General features: G+C 42.5%; 1 protein-coding gene across 3 annotated transcripts in view; it reads right to left on the reverse strand.

Moving 5' to 3' along the window:
- Positions 1 to 22,002, reverse strand: part of AK5 (adenylate kinase 5) — a 307,026-nt gene that overhangs the window by 52,129 nt on the left and 232,895 nt on the right. The gene's annotated exons all lie outside the window — the stretch shown is intronic.

Below are 22,002 nucleotides of genomic sequence, written 5' to 3' on the forward strand. Positions count from 1 at the left end.
GGTCTCCAGGGCCTGTTCCAGACCCAGCTCATCAAGCACATTTATTTTTCCAAATTGACGGACCAGAGCTGCTTTTCAAAAGTCACTTCACTCAGGTTCTGCTTGCTTGGGTTTCTGAATTCTTGGAATTCATTGTTCTAGAGTGCCCTGCCTCTTCCAGATTTTTAAACACACCATTTTTCCTATTTTGTAGCCTACTTTGTACCAAGTCTTAGGCATATATTAAGTGTATAGAATAGGAAACTTACAAATTCACCTCCTCCTTTCTATTTTTCCTTCTATTTACTTATTTATTTTATTTTATTTTTTGAGATGGAGTCTTGCTCTGTTGCCCAGGCTGCTGATTTTGGTTCACTGCCATCTCCACCTCCACCTCCCAGGTTGAAGTGATTCTCGTGCCTCAGCCTCCTGAGTAGCTGAGATTACAGGCGTGCAACGTGCACCACCATGTTCAGCTAATTTTCTTTTTAATTTTAATTTTCATTTTAGTAGAGACAGGGTTTCACCATGTTGGCCAGGTTAGTCTCGAACTCCTGGCCTCAAGCTATCCACTTGCCTCGGTCTCCCAAAGTGCTGGGATTACAGGTGTGCACCACCATGTCTGCCCTCTTCTTTTAAAGAAATGCTTTTTTTTCTCCACTGTGCAAGAAATATATGCTCTTTCCTGAAGATTTAGATAATTCAGAAAAGTAAAATGAAGAAGAAAAATAGTTTCACTCCCCATAGGTAACTGCTAAAGACACATTTTGTTTCTCTGCTGCTTTTTTCCTACATGTAGTTTTCTAATTTGGTTTTCTTTGGGAATCTGCTCTGAAAGCTTACCTCTTTGGACTTCTGGATTCTCATCTTAAAATAAGCTTGTTGATGGAAAATAAGCGTCTTGTTGTTCCAAGGTCATTTCCAGCACTATCACCCTAACTTTTTCTTTGTCAGAGAACTTGGAGATTATCTGTGCTTGCAGTCTATTTGTGTACAGTAAAGGGAAGTGAGACATTCAGGGCGAATGTTAGTTGGATTACGTCTGAGGTATTATATTCAATTCTAGACCACATTGAGGAAACTGGGAGTCTTACACATTGTGATGGGAACATAAAATGGGCACAACTGATTTGAAGGGCAACTTGGCAATATAAGTAAGAAAAACTTAAAAGTTTAATTCATATCTGTGAATTTTACCTAAACAGAAAAAAATCACTGCTTTAGTACATAGATATTCATTACAGAATTTTAGTAAAAGCAAAATAATGAAAAAAATAATGTATTATGACAATACGACAATAGGTATAAACTGAATAAATTATATTACAGCAACATAAAGGAATAGGATGTAGTCATTAAACTGATATGCTGAAAGAAGGCAGATACTAAATAATATATACAGTTATACAGTGTGATTCCATTTATGGAAGTTTAAAAATGTCTATGGTAGTCCTTGCAGGGAGTAGTGATGAGGACGAGACACAAGGGAGACTTCTGAGGTTCTGGTCACGTTCAATTTCCTAATCTGCATCTTGGTAAGACACATGCATCCAATTAGCGAAATTTCATCAAACAGAATACTTAGGACTTGTGCACTTTTCTGTTTTTCTATTTCGGTTGAATTACAAAAGAACTTTAAAAAATGACATGGCATTTTCAGGTATACTATCTTGGAAAGATGCCCTTGAGGTTTTGTTAAGCATAAAAAGTGGGTTTTAAAATTTTATGATCTCATTCCGATGAAAAATGTACATTAAAATATATATACATACACAGAAAAAAAAACTAAGAGGAATATAAATCAAAATACTAATAGTATTCATTCCCAGGCATTGGGCTGTTTGTGATTTGGTTATTATTGATACACGTTTTCTAGAATGAAGATGTATTATTTTCTGTAAAAAGAAAAGAAATCCTTAAATTTAAAAATGTTCTGGCCAATCTGTTTTAGGAAAGATTTGGGCTGCATGTGTCTAAAGAGACACGACTTAGGGGAAAATAATAAAAGTAGAATTTATTATTCATTCCACCAGAAAATGTAAGGAATCCAAATGAGCTAGGCAGTGGAAGGACTGGGGACACAGAGACAAGAAGATAGCACCCTGCTCTTGAACTTATAACTTACAACAGAAGAAGCTGCATGTTTTTAATTGGATGAAGACATAAATCACAAGAAAAGCGTATATGTCTTCAAATATTTGAATGGGCAGGGTGGAGAGAAAGCTAATTTCCTCTGTACGGCAGGACTAGACTAAATAGTGAAAAATTTTTTTCAACCACATTTTTTTTTTTTTTTTTTTTTGAGACAGTCTTTTGTCATCTAGGCTGGAGTGCAGTGGCGCAATCTTGGCTCCCTGCAATCTCCACCTCCTGGGTTCAAGCAATTCTCCTGCCTCAGCCTTCCAAGTAGCTGGGATTACAGGCACCCGCCACCACACCTGGCTCATTTTGTTTTGGTATATTTAGTAGAGACGGGGTTTCACTATGTTGGCTAGGCTGGTCTTGAACCCCTGACCTCAGGTGATCTGTCCACCTCAGCCTCCCAAAGTGCTGGGATTATAGGCGTGAGCCACTGTATCCGGCCTCAATCCCAATTTTTAATAAAACCATATAGACAAATCTATCCGGTCTAAATCAGTTTGACCATAAGGTGAGCTTCTCATAAACCTTTTATAACTCTTTACAAATTCTTGTTAAAGAACAGATCTGTGCTCTTAGAAAACCATGTTTTGCTTTATTCCAAAAGCATGGAAAAAACTGAATAAAACCCCTTTAAATTTAGCCAATATGTTCATACACAAAATCTTTTACAATTAATTTTTCACAAGCCTTCTAAAACTTGCTCAAACTTTAAGGTTTATCATGTCTAATTTTAAATAATCCTTTAACCCTCCAAACTAGGCAAAAATGTACATTCCCATGCCTCCTTATAATCTTTTACTAAAAGCACATTTCACTTCCTCACAGGCCTGGCATGTGAAACTGATGGTTTTTAGTAGTCTTAATTTCATGTTACAATGTTAACTCTTAGCAATTTTATTTTGGTGAAAACCTGGTAGGTGATTTTAATTATGTACTAGATATAGAGCCTAGGACACCAGACAGAAGTGCCTAAATACTGGATATTTGACAGAGCAGGTTTTGACTCAGTCTTAGGAAGACTTTCCTATGGACAACAGATGCCCAATAGAAACGCACCATCTCCTCTGCTGGGGAGACCAAGTGGATGCAGCCAGTGTCTTCCACTAGGGCTCAAGGCTAGGACAGTGCCTCCTGAGTTCACCTATACCACAGAAGTATATGGCATTCCTGGGGCTTTGGTGAGTAGTCCAAGAGGGATTGTTGGACAGCTCCAAAAGAAGGACTTCAAAAGCAGGGGTGCAGCTTCTGCCTACTTGCTATGTTCTGACTTTGAGAGTAAACTGTAGGCCTCTGGGAGATGCAGCTAAATTCTGCTGCCGCCATGGACACTGTTGGTAGCAGCCACTCCACAGACGAGCATCTTCTTCCTATTGTTTTGGTGAGCACGGTCCTACCAAGGAAGATTAAAAACCAAAACTTTTTTTTTTTTTTTTTAAAGCCAAATCGATTTTTCCTGGATTTTCCAGGCGGAGGCCTACATTAGACTCTGTCATAGGAACATAATATCTACTTTCTCCTTCTTTGTAAAAAATTAAACCTCATGATTTTTATTGTGGGCACATGGCTATCTGAAACATGGACTACATTTACCAGACTTCCTTGCAGGTAGAAGTGTCTTCCTGACCAATGAGATGTCAGTGGAATGGTGAATGCAACTTCCAGGCAGTGACCTTAAAGGGAAGAGGCAAGTTCTTCTGCCCCATTTCCTCTTTCCTTTTTAATGGGCTTAGGACATAAGGGCTGGAGCTTCAGCAACCATTTTAGGACATGAGATAACTCTGGAGAAGCCACACAAAGGAGCAGAAAAATATAGGGAACCTGAGTCTCTGAGGCCACAGCAGGTCATACCACTACTATAACTGCTTGTACCTAAAATTTACATAAAATACATTTTTACCTTGTTTAACTACAGTTGTTTTTTAAAGAAACTTTCAACCAAACAAAATCCTAACTGATTCAGAGTTCAAAGAGGGGCAATTGTTATTAGTCATCTATTATTAATAGGATAGTGAATATCCTGACACTCGAAGTACTGAAGTCAAGACTAGATAGTTATCTGTCAGTGATGTTCAAGATTCACTTCCTGACTTGATTAGGAATTAAGCTAGAGTAACCCCTCTTTGAGCTCTGTGCTCCTCCTGCCAGAGAGGAGTGAGTAAAATAGGCACAGTCTCTGATTTTACACTATCCAGTGATGTTGTACAGCACTGGGGCTAATATTTTAGTTCAGGATTCTTTCTTCTTTGGAGAATACTAGAAGACAAGGGCTCTAATTTTGTTTGACCTGAGCTACTACTTTAAATGTAAACCTTTTTCTATATTTGCATCCTCCCACCCTTACATTCATGGACAGTATTAAAAGAAAAAAGTAAAAGGAGAAGGTATAATGTCCAGTCATGGGCTGCATAACAACATTTTGCTCAATGATGAACTGCATAGAGGATGGTCCCCTGATACTATAATACACTGTATTTTTACTGTGTCTTTTCTATGTTTAAAACACAAATACTGCACTCCAGCCCGGGTGACAGAGCGAGACTCCGTCTCAAAAAAAAAAAAAAAAAATAAATAAAAATAAAAAAAATAAAAAAATAAAATAAAAAATAAAACACAAATACTTACCATGGTGTTACTACGTATTTAGGCTATTTGGTATAGTAACATGCTGCATGGGTTTGTAGCCTGGGAGCAATAGGCTATACCACATACCCTAGGTGCATAGTAGGCTACGCCATCTAGGTTTGTGTGAGTACACACTAGGATGTTCTCATGACAAGGAAATTACCTGATGAGGTATTCCTCAGAATGCACCCCCGTTGTTAAGTGATGCATGACTGTATACGGGAGAATTTGTGGCGGGCAGTTTGTCCTCCTGGTGTTTCCTTGCCTGCCCTGCTCACCAGCTCTGGACTGGTCTTCAGTCAACATCACATTCATACATCCAGGCCTTTCAAGGTTTGGCCCATCTCCTTCTCGTTCCTGGGCCATGAGGGGCATATCCCTACTGCTGTGATTTGCTCCTAACTTGGAATCTGCCTGCTTGCAATCCCTCCCTCCTCAGCCCTCTCTCGAACTTAGGGAATCCCATCCATTCTTTGAGACTCCCTCGGTTCTCAGCTTTTCTAGGAAGAGGCTCCAACCATTGTGCTTTCTTTGTCCTCTCATCTCTGTTAACCTTCACTGAATGGTTCCTTTTCAATTAATTCTGCACTGCCCTGTATGGGCTCCGAAGTTTTCATAAGCATGAATTCTGGCTTCACTGAACAGACTGTAAGTTCTGTGATGGGTGGGAACATATAAAAAACAAAAACAAAAACAAGAACAAAACAAAACAAAACAAAAGAACACGACCGTACTTATCACAACAATGATGGATAATTCAGCCTTTGCTTATTCTTTTTTTTTTCTTTTGTGAGATGGAGTCTCACTTTGCTGCCCAGGCTGGAGTGCAATGGTGTGATCTTGGCTCACTGCAACCTCTGCCTCATAGGTTCAAGAGATTCTCCTGCCTCAGCCTCCAGAATAGCTGGGATTATATGCACCCACCACACCTGGCTAACTTTTTTATGTTTTTAGTAGAGACGGGGTTTCACCACGTTGCTCAGGCTGATCTCGAACTCCTGACCTCATGCAATCTGCCCGCCTTGGCCTCCGCAAGTGCTGGGATTACAGGAGTGAGCCACTGTGCCTGGCCTTCTTTTGTCTTTAATGGACACTTTATCAACACATCAACTCCAGTACACACTCCATTCTTTGAAGGATGGTGGCATTTGGGATCTGTATCATCAATGTAATTGTTATTTGTTTTGTATTTTGACTTGGCTTCCTGATGATGTCAGCTACCTAATGGTGGACTAGAACCTGATTCTAACATGGAAAACTGTGTGCTACCTTACTAAGGCAAATTTATCAAAAGCTGTATTGCTTTTGGTTTTATTTATTTTGTGGGAAGGGGCCATAAAGACTTTATAAAGACCCCACATTGATCCTTCAGGACCAGAGGAAGAGTTTCTTAGTTATGGTTGGTTCTTTTTTTTTTTTTTTTTTTTTTTTTTTTTTTTTTTTTTTTTTTTTTTTTTTGAGGGGGGGTCTTGCTCTGCCGCCCAGGCTGGAGTGCAGTGGCCGGCTCTCAGCTCACTGCAAGCTCCGCCTCTCGGGTTGACGCCATTCTCCTGTCTCAGCCTCCCGAGTAGCTGGGACTACAGGCGCCCGCCTCGTCGCCCGGCTGGTTTTTTGTATTTTTTAGTAGAGACGGGGTTTCACCGTATTAGCCAGGATGGTCTCGATCTCCTGACCTCGTGATCCGCCCGTCTCGGCCTCCCAAAGTGCTGGGATTACAGGCTTGAGCCACCGCGCCCGGCCTATGGTTGGTTCTTAAAAATAGCCATGCCTCATTGTTTTACCTCAAACCTCTGCTCTTATCGTTATGGCTCTGAGATGGTTATTACTGGAAGACAGATTAGTACATTTGCTTCTGATAATGGGTCTGTATTAGTCACATCTGAGTTTGAGGAACTTGTGGGGGAAGTAACTTAATCTGAGCTTTCATCATTTTCCACTCCATTCCATTCCATTCCATTCATTCATTCTAAAGACATATACTGAATACCTACTAAATGCCAGGCATCCTGATAGGTGCTGCAGAAGCAAAAAAAAAAAAAAAAAAAAAAAAAAAAAAAAAAAAAAAAAAAAGAAAAGAAAGAAAAAGGAAAAGGGGCATGCTCTCTGTCATCTAGGAGATTTAGTAAAGGTCGCCCTCCAATCAACTGGTCATCACTGCCTTCTAGCAAATCGTCCTCTGAAGGGGTTCCCAAGGGGTCTCTCTAGGCATCTGCTGGCTGGCCTCGGCCAGGTTTCTCATTGCTGAACATTGTCTTCCTTTCTCAACAGCAGATGTTGGAATGAGAGGTAGTCTCAGCGCTTGCCTCAACGGCTCCACCCAGACCATGCTGAGGACTTCCAAAAAAACCAGTGTGTTCTGCTTGTGGCTCTTCCCCACCAGCTTTCCCTGCATTGACTACAAGAGTTAGTCCAAACAGGATCATACATAACTTTATACCAAAGCCACTGGGCCGGTGGTGATGGGTGGATGTGTGGCAGTAACGCGTGAACCACTTGCTAGTTGAAGGCATTCCCTGCAGCCTGGCAGAACCAGGAGGAACATCTTCAGAGTTAGGGCCCCAGACAAATATGAGAAAAAAAATCACCTGGGTCACAAGAACATAAGTCACAGTAAAGCAAAACAGCCACATTTTGTTACAAGAGGAAAGAGCTCTTTATTGCCTTAACCACCTGATGGTTGGTTTAAATATGTTTTCATTTGCAGCTAAGAAAACACTCAGACTCCTGGTTCAGAGGAGCCTGGAGCAAACTGGAAAGGAAACACTTTGTGAGTGTTATATTTGGAGGGCCAAAATAGTCACTGACCCCCTAAATCACTGGCTTGTTACTCTGCTTCATTCTTCAAGGCAAAAAACCGTCTCCTATGGTAAAACGGTCTCCTGTAGGGCTGGGTTGTTGTAAACAACTGCAAGAATGTGTCAGCTAGAGAAAATGGCAGCATATAGGCAGGCTGAAGCCCAGGGCTTTAGAGACACATTCTCATTTCAACTGACTGATCTCAGCCAACTACAGCTGGGTGTAGGTGAAACACCACTTAACAGCTCAGTCCCTTAGGGAGTGTTTAATTTTAACAGGAAACATTGAGGAAGAAACACTGAGGAAACAAACAGGAATCTAACCTCTAAACTTCTGTTACGGTTTCCTCATCTTGTTCCTTTCCTTGTTCCAATTCACTTCTGAATCCATCCTCATCCTCCTTTTCTCAAGACTCTCTCCCTCTCATTGGATGTCTCCCCTCCCTCTGCATAGAGTAGCTACAGTGACAGCTAATGTTTGTATTCACTAGGAGCCCTGTTGCATGTTCTAACTTATTTCACTCTCCCATCAACCCATGACCTAGGTACGATCATTACTTCCACAGGACAGGTGAGGAAACTGAGGAACAGTGAGTGTAAGGATGATGCCCAAGGTCACACAGCTGTACACGTAGGAACCGGCGTTTGAACTCATGTAGCGTTACTCTTGACTAAAGCCTGTAATGCCTCCCTCTTTATACAAATGAGTTTGAGTCTCTCATTTTAAAATATTCCACCCTGAATATTCACTTTCCTTTAAATAGTCTTAACTCTTTCTCTTCTCTCAGAGTCAACTTTCTTGAAAGTGTAGTCTGTACAGACAGATCCTCATTTACTTACCTCCCAGTCACCCCTAACCCTCTGACTTTACCCCTTCCTGTTCCTCCGGAACTGCTGTCACCAGTCACCAATGACTCACCTGTTGCCAAACTCCACAGACAATTTTCATTACATTTCAGTGAACCTTTCCCAGATGGAAACTCTCCTCCCTTGCCTTCTGTGATGCCATGTGCTCTAGATGTTCCACTTTCCTCCCTGTGCTCTTCTCCTCTGGCTCTGGCAGGGGTCTTGAGAAGGCTCCAGGTCTTAGCTCTCTTCCAGCCTCACCCTCCCTAAGTTCACTGGTTGACTTCTTGCACACACATGGCTTCACATCTTTATCTATAGCCAGAACTTGTCTTTTGGTATCAGCTGTGAAAATCTCTTTTTTAATGGACATCACTGCTTGGATGTCCCATAAGCACCTCAATCTTAAGATGTTTAAAACTGGCCAGGTGCAGTGGCTCATGACTGTAATCCCAGTGCTTTGGGAGGCCAAGGTGGGTAGATGGCTTGAGCCCAAGAGTTTAAAACCAGCCTGGGAAACATGGTGAAACCCTCTCTCTATCAAAAAATACAAAACTAAGCCAGATGTGGTGGTGTGTGCCTGTAGTCTCAGCTACTCCGGGGACTGAGGTGGCAGGATCACCTGAACTTGGGAAGTTGAGGCTGCAGTGAGCCATGATTGCATCACTGCACTTCAGCCTGGGTGACAAAGGCTGACAACAACAACAAACAAAAAAGTTTAAAACTGAACTCATCTGTCTCTCAAAATTGATTTCTTCTGCAAATTCCTTCTCTTTGCATGGCACTTCCATCCATGTGGCTGTTTAAACCAGCTGCTTCTGAGGCATGCTCAGGTCCTCTCATTCACCTGTTCCCACAGTGGATCTTTATGGTCCGTTGATTCTCCCTCCTAAATCTCTTGGATCTGCTTTTCTTTTTTCACCTCAACTGTCTCCTTTTCCTTACCTGAATGACCATTCTGATGACCTCGGCTGACCTTGTGCTGAAGCCTAGGCTTCCTGTCCTGGTTGCCAGAGTGCTCCATCTGAAGTTGGAAGTAAAAGCTTTCATGGTGCCTCACTGCCACAGGATGAAGTTCATACTACCTCTCCTTGGATCACAGCCTCTCATGACCCAGATTTTGCCTTGTCTCCAGCTCTGCTCTTACCACTTCCCATCCATCTCATCTCTGAGGCTCCCTCCTGCACACACCGTGTCCTCAGTCCTTGCCCTGGGCTCACCCTCACTTTCTTCCCACTTAGCACTTGGCCAATTCCTTTTCTTCTTTTGGACTCAGCTCTCAGTTCCTCTCTCAACCCTGATCCCTACTTCAGTCTTGCTCCCCATGGCCTGCGCCTCTGCCATTGTGTGTGCCAAGCTGTGCTATTTGTTGGCTTCTTCCCTACAACATGAGCTCCTTGAGACTAGGGAGCCTTGCCTTTCATCTTTGTATCCTTAGGCTGCCATTTTGCTGATACATAGTAGAAACTCAATAAATGTGTCAAATGAACTAACAAAATTCACCCAAAGCCATATATACCTAATGGATGAATGTACTATAGCAGGGAGAGAATATCTTTATCATGTGGGGAGTTTAAGCACCCTCCTTTAAGTCTATATATCTGCTTGTATAGGATTTTCCCCCCTCTACCTCCACACTAGGCCACTATTTGAGATCAGTATACAGGGGAGCTACTCCATCCCACCCACAGAGAAAATCTCAGCATGACCAGGTTCCCTCAGACCCACCCAGCATCACAGGTGCAAACACTTGCTGATTGCCGCCAATGGCCCTCAGAAGTAGTTTTCGCAATGCTCACAAAACAGGTGCCTTTGCTATTTCTTTATGGTAAAAGACAGCACAAATTCTGAAATCACTGTACTTTCAGTGATGGTTTAGGATACTTTTATGGGTTCAAATTGTTTCCTGTTTTGAAGTTAAAATGGAATTTTACATAATTGAGAGAAACATGGCTGGGGTAAACAGAGGTCTTTGTCATTAATATTCACTTTGTATCATATTTGACCTTTGTTTTCAGACATCAATGGCTAGATATACAGGAGCAAAGTAAAACAGAAAATTGCAGCACTTATTCAAATAATTATGGCAGACTTCCCTCACCCACTATATTCCCACAACTTCACCTACATTTTGGTTTCCTTGCTTTGTATCTACAGACACTTTTAGAGCACGGGCTTTGATGTCTGAGAAACTTGGGTCTGAGTCTCAATTCTGTCACTTAGTAACTGTGTAACCCTGGGAAAGTTATTTAACCTTTTGAGCCTTGATTTCTTCAATTTATTCCCTGTAAAATGGGGAAGAATATGAGTGCTGATGACTGGTGTTAGGATTAAATAAGATACTGCATATGGGGGCCGGGGGCGGTGGCTCAGGCCTGTAATCCCAGCACTTTGGGAGGCTGAGTCAGGCAGAGCATGAGGTCAGGAGATCGAGACCATCCTGGCTAATGTGGTGAAAGCCCGTTTCTACTAAAAATACAAAAAAAATTAGCCGGGCATGGTGGCGGGTGCCTGTAGTCCCAGCTACTCAGGAGGCTGAGACAGAAGAATGGTGTGAACCCAGGAGGCAGAGCTTGTAGTGAGTTGAGATCGAGCCACTGCACTCCAGCCTGGGCAACAGAGCAAGACTCCGTCTCAAAAAAAAAAAAAAAAANAAAAACCGTCTCCTATGGTAAAACGGTCTCCTGTAGGGCTGGGTTGTTGTAAACAACTGCAAGAATGTGTCAGCTAGAGAAAATGGCAGCATATAGGCAGGCTGAAGCCCAGGGCTTTAGAGACACATTCTCATTTCAACTGACTGATCTCAGCCAACTACAGCTGGGTGTAGGTGAAACACCACTTAACAGCTCAGTCCCTTAGGGAGTGTTTAATTTTAACAGGAAACATTGAGGAAGAAACACTGAGGAAACAAACAGGAATCTAACCTCTAAACTTCTGTTACGGTTTCCTCATCTTGTTCCTTTCCTTGTTCCAATTCACTTCTGAATCCATCCTCATCCTCCTTTTCTCAAGACTCTCTCCCTCTCATTGGATGTCTCCCCTCCCTCTGCATAGAGTAGCTACAGTGACAGCTAATGTTTGTATTCACTAGGAGCCCTGTTGCATGTTCTAACTTATTTCACTCTCCCATCAACCCATGACCTAGGTACGATCATTACTTCCACAGGACAGGTGAGGAAACTGAGGAACAGTGAGTGTAAGGATGATGCCCAAGGTCACACAGCTGTACACGTAGGAACCGGCGTTTGAACTCATGTAGCGTTACTCTTGACTAAAGCCTGTAATGCCTCCCTCTTTATACAAATGAGTTTGAGTCTCTCATTTTAAAAATATTCCACCCTGAATATTCACTTTCCTTTAAATAGTCTTAACTCTTTCTCTTCTCTCAGAGTCAACTTTCTTGAAAGTGTAGTCTGTACAGACAGATCCTCATTTACTTACCTCCCAGTCACCCCTAACCCTCTGACTTTACCCCTTCCTGTTCCTCCGGAACTGCTGTCACCAGTCACCAATGACTCACCTGTTGCCAAACTCCACAGACAATTTTCATTACATTTCAGTGAACCTTTCCCAGATGGAAACTCTCCTCCCTTGCCTTCTGTGATGCCATGTGCTCTAGATGTTCCACTTTCCTCCCTGTGCTCTTCTCCTCTGGCTCTGGCAGGGGTCTTGAGAAGGCTCCAGGTCTTAGCTCTCTTCCAGCCTCACCCTCCCTAAGTTCACTGGTTGACTTCTTGCACACACATGGCTTCACATCTTTATCTATAGCCAGAACTTGTCTTTTTGGTATCAGCTGTGAAAAATCTCTTTTTTAATGGACATCACTGCTTGGATGTCCCATAAGCACCTCAATCTTAAGATGTTTAAAACTGGCCAGGTGCAGTGGCTCATGACTGTAATCCCAGTGCTTTGGGAGGCCAAGGTGGGTAGATGGCTTGAGCCCAAGAGTTTAAAACCAGCCTGGGAAACATGGTGAAACCCTCTCTCTATCAAAAAATACAAAAACTAAGCCAGATGTGGTGGTGTGTGCCTGTAGTCTCAGCTACTCCGGGGACTGAGGTGGCAGGATCACCTGAACTTGGGAAGTTGAGGCTGCAGTGAGCCATGATTGCATCACTGCACTTCAGCCTGGGTGACAAAGGCTGACAACAACAACAAACAAAAAAGTTTAAAACTGAACTCATCTGTCTCTCAAAATTGATTTCTTCTGCAAATTCCTTCTCTTTGCATGGCACTTCCATCCATGTGGCTGTTTAAACCAGCTGCTTCTGAGGCATGCTCAGGTCCTCTCATTCACCTGTTCCCACAGTGGATCTTTATGGTCCGTTGATTCTCCCTCCTAAATCTCTTGGATCTGCTTTTCTTTTTTCACCTCAACTGTCTCCTTTTTCCTTACCTGAATGACCATTCTGATGACCTCGGCTGACCTTGTGCTGAAGCCTAGGCTTCCTGTCCTGGTTGCCAGAGTGCTCCATCTGAAGTTGGAAGTAAAAGCTTTCATGGTGCCTCACTGCCACAGGATGAAGTTCATACTACCTCTCCTTGGATCACAGCCTCTCATGACCCAGATTTTGCCTTGTCTCCAGCTCTGCTCTTACCACTTCCCATCCATCTCATCTCTGAGGCTCCCTCCTGCACACACCGTGTCCTCAGTCCTTGCCCTGGGCTCACCCTCACTTTCTTCCCACTTAGCACTTGGCCAATTCCTTTTCTTCTTTTGGACTCAGCTCTCAGTTCCTCTCTCAACCCTGATCCCTACTTCAGTCTTGCTCCCCATGGCCTGCGCCTCTGCCATTGTGTGTGCCAAGCTGTGCTATTTGTTGGCTTCTTCCCTACAACATGAGCTCCTTGAGACTAGGGAGCCTTGCCTTTCATCTTTGTATCCTTAGGCTGCCATTTTGCTGATACATAGTAGAAACTCAATAAATGTGTCAAATGAACTAACAAAATTCACCCAAAGCCATATATACCTAATGGATGAATGTACTATAGCAGGGAGAGAATATCTTTATCATGTGGGGAGTTTAAGCACCCTCCTTTAAGTCTATATATCTGCTTGTATAGGATTTTCCCCCCTCTACCTCCACACTAGGCCACTATTTGAGATCAGTATACAGGGGAGCTACTCCATCCCACCCACAGAGAAAATCTCAGCATGACCAGGTTCCCTCAGACCCACCCAGCATCACAGGTGCAAACACTTGCTGATTGCCGCCAATGGCCCTCAGAAGTAGTTTTCGCAATGCTCACAAAACAGGTGCCTTTGCTATTTCTTTATGGTAAAAGACAGCACAAATTCTGAAATCACTGTACTTTCAGTGATGGTTTAGGATACTTTTATGGGTTCAAATTGTTTCCTGTTTTGAAGTTAAAATGGAATTTTACATAATTGAGAGAAACATGGCTGGGGTAAACAGAGGTCTTTGTCATTAATATTCACTTTGTATCATATTTGACCTTTGTTTTCAGACATCAATGGCTAGATATACAGGAGCAAAGTAAAACAGAAAATTGCAGCACTTATTCAAATAATTATGGCAGACTTCCCTCACCCACTATATTCCCACAACTTCACCTACATTTTGGTTTCCTTGCTTTGTATCTACAGACACTTTTAGAGCACGGGCTTTGATGTCTGAGAAACTTGGGTCTGAGTCTCAATTCTGTCACTTAGTAACTGTGTAACCCTGGGAAAGTTATTTAACCTTTTTGAGCCTTGATTTCTTCAATTTATTCCCTGTAAAATGGGGAAGAATATGAGTGCTGATGACTGGTGTTAGGATTAAATAAGATACTGCATATGGGGGGCCGGGGCGGTGGCTCAGGCCTGTAATCCCAGCACTTTGGGAGGCTGAGTCAGGCAGAGCATGAGGTCAGGAGATCGAGACCATCCTGGCTAATGTGGTGAAAGCCCGTTTCTACTAAAATACAAAAAAAATTAGCCGGGCATGGTGGCGGGTGCCTGTAGTCCCAGCTACTCAGGAGGCTGAGACAGAAGAATGGTGTGAACCCAGGAGGCAGAGCTTGTAGTGAGTTGAGATCGAGCCACTGCACTCCAGCCTGGGCAACAGAGCAAGACTCCGTCTCAAAAAAAAAAAAAAAAAGATACTACATATGAAGACAGCACAGTATCTGGAACACAGTAGGTCACCAGTATATGTTAGTTTTAGTCTTGTTATTAGATAATTAAAATGAACATTTTAAGGCTAGAGGATGGGGTATTTGACTTATTTAATTGCCTTCACGCTTCACTTATACTTGGGCTATGTCTCTGTTGTACAAGTTTCCAATTAAAAGAACACTTATCAACATGTTAACTTGTTAGTCACTCAAATTTGGAGCTGACAGAGATTTTGTTATTTTAAAAGAAATCCAGAGGAGATAAGGGGTTGGCCCAAGGGTACACAGAACTTGGGTACAAACACAAGACTTTGGGTACTCTCTCCTCTCCAGTGCTGGGGCCTGCTAGATCCTGCAGCATCTGCCAGTGTCCCCTGATCATTCAGAATGGCTCTCTAAAAAAGCAAAAGAGGCTCTCAGTGAGTCAGCCTGGAGATGTCCCCTTACTCAATTGCTAATCAATAAGCAGGACTACACAGACAAGGAAGATTGGCCATTTCCTTGAATACACTTAGCCTTTAGTGAACAGGCCAAATGCCTAAAACTTCACCAGGTGCCTTAGTTGATGAATTAATAGTGCTTCCAAAAAGATTTCAACCAATGGGTAGGGACCCAATGAGTATGAGGCCTCCAATTCCCTTCACCGGGTAACCTCATGTACTTGGGCTCTTTTCTATTTAACAGTAATTTGCCCTTCTAGATGAGTCCTAAATTCCTGCCATGTCATGCAGTGTTGCAAGGACCGTTTTATGTCTTTCTGGATTTCATGGTTCTTTGAGCATAGTAAGCCCTTGATAAAGGCTTATTAATTTGCTTTGATTAAATGAAGAATGCATTGCATTCTAGTTAAACATTACAGCCTTTTTGCAGTGAAAAGGTTTATATAATTAAGTAGGATCATTGTCACCACAAAATGCCCACATTTCTCCAATATTAGAAATATATCCCATTAGTTGGTAAACGCATTTGAGGCTCTCTTGGAAAGCAGTCCAATGTCTCTTTTTCTTTACTCTCCCATTCTGAATGGCCTGGACTTTGAAAATACAGGTGTCCAGCCTGGGAGAGTGTGAAAGAGGCCCTTGGTGTCTGCATCCCTTCAGGGGAGAAAGAACTGTGGAGATCTGGTGCCTGTGTTTGGAGCTGGAACAGTGCTCCAGTTGGGCCAGGCCAAAGGCTGGGGAGTCAGATGGCAACTTATTTTCTAGGTGACCCCAGCTGCATGTCAACGTTCTCCAGAGAAACAGAAGCAACAGGGTGTATATATCCTGTTGCTTCTTATTCCCATTACAAGCCCATATATATACACGGGCTTATTATGAGAATTGGTTCACCCCATTATGAAGGCCAAGGAGTTCCATAATAGGCCTTCTACAAGCAGAGGAACAGGGAAGGTGGGGGGGTTCAGTCTGAGTCCAAAGACCCGAGAACCTGGCGGGGTGGTAGGGGGCTGCTGCTGGTGTCCAAGGGCAGGAGAAAATGGATGACCCAGCTCCAGAAGAGAGAGAGCAAATTCATCTTTCCTCAGCTGTTTGGTTCTAGCTGAGCCAGAACAGACTGGATGGTGCCCACCCACATTGGTGAGGGTGGATCTTCCTTACTCAGTCCACTGATTCAAATGCCAGTCTCTTCTGGAAATACCTTCACAGACACAGCCAGAAATAATGCTCTACCAGCTAGCTGTATATCCCTTAACCTAGTCAAGTTGACACCTAAAATTAACCATCACACCCGCCCCCAGCTCATGAGTTGCCCGATTTCACTTCAGAGTGGAAACTCAATCAAATCCAGTCTGGGTTTTCTTAGTCCAGTCCAGTGATTTTTGATAACTTTGATAGTCCAGTTCAAAGTTCAGTCTCCATGTCAGGGCCATTCTCCCACCTTGCAGGTTTTCTTTGCCCTCCCTTCAGTTCTGGTTCTTCCTGGTGCTGTTGCTCCTCTGGGCTGTACCCCCTCCACCTTCCATCCAGCCCCCTGCTTTGAGACCTCCTGCTATAGCCTCTTTGCCTTCTTCTGACAAGTGCACAGACTTTCCTTTTAGGCACCCGTTGCACCACTGGCCAGAGAGAAACACTCAGAACTTTTTCCAGGCCAACAGGAGCCCAGAGAAACAGGGCGTTCAGCAGACACACTATTTTCCCCCTGACCTCTTCTTCACATTTGTGAGGTTATTTGCTTGGAAAGGCACGAGGAACTTTTTCCCTTTGAGATCCCTAAGTACTATATCTGGGGTTTCTCTCTGTCCTACGTACGTGCTCAACACACCCACCCCAACCCCCAAGTAACCCCATGGTAGTGGTTCTCAAAGTGTGGTCCACAGACATTAGAGGTCCCCTATATTCATTATAACACTAAGAGATTATTAGCTTTTCGGAGGTGGTGCAGAAGCAATGGTTGTAAACCTGTGGTGCATGGCAGCAGTGTTACTAGTCCTGCTGTACTAGTTGTGTGCTTCACTACCACGTACTCACAGTTAAAACCAGAGAAAAGAAAGAAAATGCCAATGTTACATAAGAATGCCCTTGATGAAGCAGTAAAAAAGACACATTTTATTTAATTTTTACCCTTAAGCACACATCATTTTAATATTCTGTGTGACAAAATGGGAAATACATATAAGACTCTTTAGCACACCTATGGTTTTTGCTTTTGTTTTGGGAAAAGCACTTGTGTGATTATTATTTTTTTTTTTTTAATTTTTTTAAATTTTTTTGAGATGGAGTCTCGCTCTGTCGCCCAGGCTGGAGTGCAGTGGCCGGATCTCAGCTCATGGCAAGCTCCGCCTCCCGGGTTTACGCCATTCTCCTGCCTCAGCCTCCCGAGTAGCTGGGACTACAGGCGCCAGCCACCTCGCCTGGCTAGCTTTTTTTGTATTTTTTAGTAGTGACGGGGTTTCACCGTGTTAGCCAGGATGGTCTCGAACTCCTGACCTCGTGATCCGCCCGTCTCGGCCTCCCAAAGTGCTGGGATTACAGGCTTGAGCCACCGCGCCCGGCCTTGTGTGATTATTTAAGTAGCTGAATCAGTTGCTTTTAAAAGTGAACACTGTGTCTACTTTCTGAAAGAGCATCTAACAAACAAACTGTGTTTTTTTTCAGACTTCAGTATCTGGCAGAAATTTTCTTGAAAATAAATAAAGCCTGTCACTTCAAGAAAAAACAAAAACAACAGGCAGTGTTTTTTGCCAAAATTCATGCTTTCAACCTCCAGATCCACCACTTACTAGCAAATAACTGAACTCCCTAATGTCTTACTCGAAAAATCAGGATAGTAATTGTGCTTACTCCAGAGGATGGGTATGAGCATTCAGTAAGATAACATTATAAAGTGCTTTATGCAGTGTCTGGTATGTGTTAACCACTCAATAAATGTTGGCTGCTGTTACAGCCACACTGAGTTAAAATAATCCAATTTCTTTCATATCTAATTTAACCAAATATGTGAGTCAATTCCATCAAAAGTGTTCATGTTAAGCACCAAGTAGAGACTTTAAAAAAATCAACGCATGGCCGGGCACGGGGGCTCATGCCTGTAATCCCAGCACTTTGGGAGGCCGAGGCAGGTGGATCACGAGGTCAGGAGATTGAGACCAGCCTGGCCAACATGGTGAAACTCCGTCTCTACTAAAAACATAAAAATTACCCAGGCATGGTGGCGGGTGCCTATAATTCCAGCTACTCAGGATGTTGAGGCAGGAGAATCACTTGAAAGCAGAATGCGGAGGTGGCAGTGAGCCAAGATAGCACCACTGCACTCCAGCCTGGGAGAAAGGGTGAAACTCCATTTCAAAAAAAAAAAATTTCAGTTCATGTTTTTTTAATAATAAGGCAATAATGAAATGGCAACATGGCTATAATGAAATAGTGGCAGGCATTGCAATATTGAGTTTTAAGCAAAAACTCTTATTTCTCCAGTTTTCCTTAGGAAAATAGATAGGACTATTTGTGCAGTGGTTAAAAACGCAGAAATTAACATAAAATATTGCCGAAATACCTCCCAAAGCTCACTACTAAAAACAGTTTATCACAGCACTAATGGCAATGTACACCAGGCCACCTGTGTCCCTGACACATCGAAAGCTATGGCCTTTGAATGATGTCTTGATCATTATGTCATTAACATCATAGCTCACTTGAAAAGTCAGATGTGTTTTCCAAATTGGAGCACTTCTACCCAAGCTTTGGGTATAAATTAGGAGGAATTTAGATTATGTCACATTTTGGGCATAGGCAGGCAATGAAAAATGGAGAAGGGAAAAAGAAGCCAAAATAAATGGGCTTATAGCAAAATAATGATCAAGAGATTGAAAAGAAAAAAAGAAAGAAAAAAGGAAAGAAATATACCAGAAAAGGTTGTGAAAAACTGTAGGAACCTGTTAGTGGGACATAATGAGGCTCTTTAAAGGATATTTTTACATTTACCAAACAATGTTCAGTTATCAGAAATGATTGAGTCCCTGTCTTGTATATCAGCGCAGGTTCTTATATCTTGTATGTGAACAACCGAAGTCCATAGCATCTTTTTCAGTCCTTTCGATCATCTGGACCTACCGTGTGGGATCCCTTCTTTGTTCTTTGAAAGGTATTTTATTTATAAACAGCTACTGAGCTGTTTTCTTCGGGAACAAGAATGTACTATTCACACACTATTCAAAGGGTCGACTGGGTCCGTCCTTGCCACCTTCCTCTTTGGTGCAGATGGTACACTTGCCCTGAACATTTTTTCTACTCAGATGACCATCAGTGCTATCACCTGCTCCCATCCATGACTACTGCCCTGCAAATGAGCAAGAAACAGCACCAGCTCAGGGGAAAAGTTGCTTTTACTTGTTCTCAGTGAGAGGGTAGCAGCTTCGTGGAGAAAGGAGCATCTGATTAGGCTCCTAATTAACATGAAAACCATCCTGCAAGAAAAAGCCATAGCAGCAACAAGCTGCTTGTCAGTTCTAGGCCAAGAATCCCAATTGCAATTTTGGTTGTTATGGAAACAGACCACACTGCTTCTTAAAGAATTCATTATTCCAACAAATATTTGTTGTTCTAGTCATTAAGTAGTACCGAATGAATGATGTAGACACAAGGGAGAAGGAGTGCAGAGAGGAAGGCTGGTGATTACAGCTGAGTTCTCAGGGAGCTAGAACTTAACTCTGACCTTGGGGCATGATTAATAGGGTAGAAGACATTTCAAATGAAAGTGCTGGCAAAGTGCGACAAGCTCAAGCGATAATAAGGATGCAGGCGTGGCTGGAGCCAAAGATTGACATGGGAGTGTGATGGGAAATGGGAAAGACCAGAAGGCCAGTCTAAGAAGTCTAGACCTTTCTGTGGACAAAAAGGAGCTAATGGATATGTTAAAACAGGGGAAGAATGCTTTAGGAGTATTAATTTTATCTTAAGACAAATAGTGAGGACGTCAACCTAGATTCTGGCTAATACCACAGCCCCAGTGTTTTTTGGGTATATGCCAAGACAATAATTTGAAAAGTGACAATTCAGCCATCTTCTCAAATAGACAAAACCACACTGTTTCACTGAAAGAAACTGACTTTTGATTATTAAAACTCATCAAAACAGCTATGGGTGTGTCTATGACATCTGGAATATTTTTATAAGGTTTAAACTGACTTATAATAAAGCAGTTCCAAAATACCATTCTGCCACCTGTCAAGGAAGTATTTAGAACTAAGGCCTTAATTCTCAGAGTCCAGTATGTACACTAGAAAAAGAGCAGTCATTTTTCCTTGTATCACAGTGGCTTTGTACCTTCTATGGCCCAAACAGCAAGCTGAAATCTCTTTTACCAGAAGAGTGACTGATCCGTAAATTGAAATACAGGGGAGTTTGGTTAGATAGAAGAAAAATCTTTTGCTCAGTGCAGCAATTCTTAGAGGGTGATCTATGGACCCTTGGAGGTCTCGAGCTTTGTCTAATTCCAAAGATCTTCTACTGTGCTGTCTGACCTTCTGAAGGGCACAGGACTTAGTAACAGGTGAGGTCTTTAGTTATGCCTAGAGAGAGGAAGTGGCATTTGACAATACATTTCACAGTTCAACTGTGAGTGTTAAACAATGGATAAGTCTGAGGTAATATTACTGCCAAGACAGTAACAACAACCACAAAACATACTGTATTATTTTTGGAAGCTTCTTTGGACCACATTTTTAAAAACACAGATTTCTATGTGATAATAAAGGGCTCTGTGATGGTTAATACCAAGTGTGAACTTGATTGGATTGAGGGATACAAAGTATTGATCCTGGGTGTGTCTGTATGGGTGTTCCCAAAAGAGATTAACATTTGAGTCAGTGGGCTGGGGAAGGCAGATCCACTCTTAATCTGGTGAGCACAATCCAATCAGCTGCCAGCAAATATAAAGCAGGCAGAAAAAAGTGAAAAGGAGAGACTGGCCTACCCTCTCAGCCTATATGTCTCCCCCTGTCTGGATGTCTGGATGCTTCCTGCCCTCAAACTCCAAGTTCTTCAGTTTTGCGACTTGGACTGGCTCTCCTTGCTCCTCAGCTTGCAGACAACCTATTGTGGGACCTTGTGATCACGTAAGTTAATATTTAATAAATTCCTATATGTATAGATGTATTCTATTAGTTCCTTCCCTCTAGAGAACTCTGACTAATACAGGCTCCTACTTTGAATTCCTAGCTGTCAAGTTTAAAGGGTCTCCCCTTTTCCTAACGTGGCTCCTAATATAAAAATTGAATAGAAAATATAAGACTCTGTGTATGGTCTGGATGCCAAGAAAATTGATTATTAAAATTTATGTGGAAAAGGGAATTTTAGTAATCCATAGCACAACTGATTTTCCTTTGAAATTATGACATTGGGCTACTCTTCAATAAGAGATATAAGCAACAAAGTTTTACTTTCTGAAAAAAACATAAACTAAGTGTGGGAAGAGTCCATCCAGTTCCCAAGGTTAAGGTCAACTAGAGGTAAGCAGATGACAAATGGACCTAAGGTAGGTCTCAACAATTCCCACTGCTTGACACACACTGTTCTCTTTGCCTCCTCTCACCTCCCATTCATCCCTTCACTGGGCTCATCTCTCCTTTTCTCTCTCTGCTTAAATGTTACGTTCTTAGGGAAGCCTTCCCTAGTCACCCTCTCTAAAGTAATCATCTAATTTTACTCCGAACACTTGACCCAGGCTGTTCCCTATTTCAGCTCTTTGGTTCCTTCCTAATACTTTTCAAGGTTAATGATATATCCATTATTCTCTTCATCTAAGATGGCAGCTCGGTTAATCCTCACTACCCAGCGGGGTTCAATATTTAATAAGCATGTGTCAGATGGCGGAATGTGTGAGACAGTTTGCATTCAGGTTAACAACCAACACAACTGAGTTGTGTGTGGAGGAGGGAGAAGCCTGGAGTGAGGAATTTCAGTCAGCGACCCTGGTCCCCTCCCTGCTACCAGTTAATGGAATGACTGTGATCAGACCCCTTAACTTCCCTGGGCCTCAGTTTCCTCATCTAATAATGAGGGAA

Source organism: Rhinopithecus bieti, unplaced genomic scaffold, assembly GCF_001698545.2.
Source record: "Rhinopithecus bieti isolate Rb0 unplaced genomic scaffold, ASM169854v2 scaffold_10654, whole genome shotgun sequence".
NCBI classification, from domain to species: domain Eukaryota; kingdom Metazoa; phylum Chordata; class Mammalia; order Primates; family Cercopithecidae; genus Rhinopithecus; species Rhinopithecus bieti.